The following is a 3,541-nucleotide window of genomic DNA, read 5'->3' on the forward strand; positions in this document are numbered from 1 at the left end:
CAGGCCCTTCGGCTGAACAAGTCCACACCGACCCTCCGAAGAGTAAAGAAGTGAAACTACCATAGTCATTCTAACAGTTGAGAGACTTAACAAACAAACAAGGTATTTTTCAATGTATAATTTCAGTTACATCACACTGTAAACTTTTGCTATAAATTCTGTGTCTTACAACTGTATACTCCACAACCACCCGAAGGAGCGGTGCTTCGAAAGTCAGTGCTTCCAATTAAACCTGTTGGACTATAACTAGAAGACAGAGGGTGGTGGTGGAGGGTTGTTTTTCAGACTGGAGGCCTGTGACCAGTGGAGTGCCACAAGAATCAATGCTGGGCCCTCTACTTTTTGTCATTTACATAAATGATTTGAATGAGAGCATAAGAGGTACAGTTAGTAAGTTTGCAGATGACACCAAAATTGGAGGTGTAGTGGACAGCAAAGAGGGTTACCTCAGATTACAACAGGATCTTGACCAGATGGGCCAATGGGCAGAGAAGTGGCAGATGGAGTTTAATTCAGATAAATGCGAGGTGCTGCATTTTGAGAAAGCAAATCTTAGCAGGACTTATACACGTCATGGTAAGGTCCTAGGGAGTGTTGCTGAACAAAGAGACCTTGGAGTGCAGGTTCATAACTCCTTGAAAGTGGAGTCACAGGTAAATAGGATAGTGAAGAAGGCATTTGGTATGCTTTCCTTTATTGGTCAGAGTATTGAGTACAGGAGTTGGGAGGTCATGTTGCGGCTATACAGGACATTGGTTAGGCCACTGTTGAAATATTGCATGCAATTCTAGTCTCCTTCCTATTGGAAAGATGTTGTGAAACTTGGAAGGGTTCAGAAAAGATTTACAAGGATGTTGCCAGGGTTGAAGGATTTGAGCTATAGGGAGATGCTGAAGAGGCTGGGGCTGTTTTCCCTGGAGCATCGGAGGCTGAGGGGTGACCTTATAGAGATTTACAAAATTATGAGGGGCATGGATAAGGTAAATAGGCAAAGTCTTTTCCTTGGGGTCGTGGAGTCCAGAACTAGAGGGCATAAGTATAGGGTGAGAGGGGAAAGATATAAAAGAGACCTAAAGGGTAACTTTTTCACGCAGTGGGTGGTATGTGTATGAAATGAGCTGCCAGAGGAAGTGATGGAGGCTGGTACAGTTGCAACATTTAAGAGGAATTTGGATGGGTTATTGAATAGGAAGGGTTTGGAGGGATGTGGACCGGTTGCTGGCAGATGGGACTAGATTGGGTTGGGGTATCTGGTCGGCATGGACGGGTTGGACCGAAGGGTCTGTTTCCATGCTGTACATCTCTATGACTCTGACTCTATAACCTGGTGTTGTGTGATTTTTTTAACTTTGTACACCCCAGTCCAATACCAGTATCTCCAAATCATGTCAATTGTACAGGGCATTGATGTGACAACATCTGGAGAATTTTGTATAGTAATCCTTTCCTTGTTTAAGGAAAGACATAGATATGCCATAAGTAGTTCAAAGAAGGTTTGCTAGACTAGTACCTAGAATGTGCAGGTTGACTCATGAAGGAAGATTGGGCAGGCTAGTCTTGTATCTGCTGAGGATTACTGTACAAGAGATGGAGGTACTGGTTTTAAAAAACCCATAAAGCTGCCATTACTCCTGCAAAATCAAGTGGATACAAAGACAGCTTCTTTAATTTCTACTCCATTTACACTGGAAGTGAGACATACCTCATTCACAGTTTGTAGTTTGTGTACAAGTACTAGCGAATGAATCTTTAAACACTCCTCCAATTACACACTTTAAATTACCAAGCATACAATATATATGGATAAGGAATGCTCTAATTTTTGTCGTTGTATAAATAATTTTCATATAGAGAAATTACTTATTCCATGTAATGGGGTTGGGATGTTAGGGGAAATTTTTTAACATGAGGATGGGTGTGAGAAGGAACGTATCTAACCCATATTTTATTTTATACAGTTTTATGACAATGAAAAGACCAAGTACAATTCAATGACTATGATATCAAAATCATTAGGTTGAATATCTGATGACAAGATTATCTAGTCAATACCTGGGCCACACTACCAAGAAACTATTGAATTAATACAGTGGGTTGCCCTTGATTAGAATGGTTGAATTTTTTTTCAAGGTAAGAAGCAGTCATTAGGACTGAGATTAGGAGACATAGCTTGGCTCAAGAGCATTGTGACTCTTTGGAATTCTCTTCTCTAGAAAACCATAGATGCTCATTCAATTATTACATTCAAGGTGGAAATATTTGAACATTAAATCAATCAAGAGATATTGGAATAGGTTGGGAACTTGACCTTCATAAAAGATTACTCGTGTCAAATATTTGCATTTATACAAATGCATAAAGTTAGAAAGTAAATTCAAACAAAAATTTAATCCTCAAATTTAAGTAAGGAATTATTCTTTATTAATTATTGATTTCTAGATTATTTAAATTGGCTAATATAATAAATTATGACATAAATTATTTAATGCAATAAGTGTCAATTATTAATTGCGCTCAGTACTGAATTAAGGTTTCAATTAGTTTAGTAATTGTGAAACTCAGTAAAGGACCTAATTAAATGTAACGTAATGATGTAATATGAAATTAATGATTAAATTAAATTCAGTGATTAAACCCTCCATTTCACTTCACTGCTTTATAAAGTTCCATAAACCTACATTCTGACCAAACCGATCATCTGACAATTCATTCCATTAACAGAGCTAAATAAATATAATTTGTTGTTGAGTAAATTGATTCGGAAATTTAGTCAATAATTAACATTGCAGCTGGAAGTGTGAAAATGGTATCAGTTCAGATTTCAGCCAGGAAGGACATTATTTACATTGCCTTGCTCCTACTTGGGATTTCTAACTGTCCTTTTTAAGAGAGATTCCACACATGGTTAGATGCACATATGGACAGAGCTCTCTTCTAACATATAGAAATGAAAATGTTTAGGGAGGTTAAAAGAGAACCTCTACTCCCTAGATGATTAAATGTTTAAGTAGGTCCATTGAATATTCAATGATACGCTCCGTGAGATGCAAATCATACTATAGACTACACCCAACCCACCCTTCTCAAGAGGTCTGGTTTTGTTTTATAGAAGGCCCCACTTATTTTATACTGCCTTGTGAGTATTGGTACAAATTGGAAATTGTTTTATATCTTAGCTAATTTAGCACTAGAAAAGAAACAATGAATTAAAGAAGAAAATTCAAGTAGATAGCTTTCCTTAATTGCATTACAATGATCCTGAACTGGTAATACTTTTTGATCTCAGAGATTAGTGCCTGATACTACACAGAGTTTTTTTTTATTCATTCATGGGATATGAGCTTTGCTGGCTGGCCAGCATTTATTGCCTGACTCTAGTTGCTATGAGAAGGTGGTGGTTCTATTTGCAAGGTTAATATTGAGTATGTTACTGCGATAAAGAAGGTGGAAGGTTGACCAGTTGAGTATTTCCACTATTTTCTGTTATTATTGCAGGTTTCCAAAATCTCCAGTATTTTGCTTGTTACAGATTATTGCTGCC

Source organism: Hemiscyllium ocellatum, chromosome 17 (assembly GCF_020745735.1).
Source record: "Hemiscyllium ocellatum isolate sHemOce1 chromosome 17, sHemOce1.pat.X.cur, whole genome shotgun sequence".
NCBI classification, from domain to species: domain Eukaryota; kingdom Metazoa; phylum Chordata; class Chondrichthyes; order Orectolobiformes; family Hemiscylliidae; genus Hemiscyllium; species Hemiscyllium ocellatum.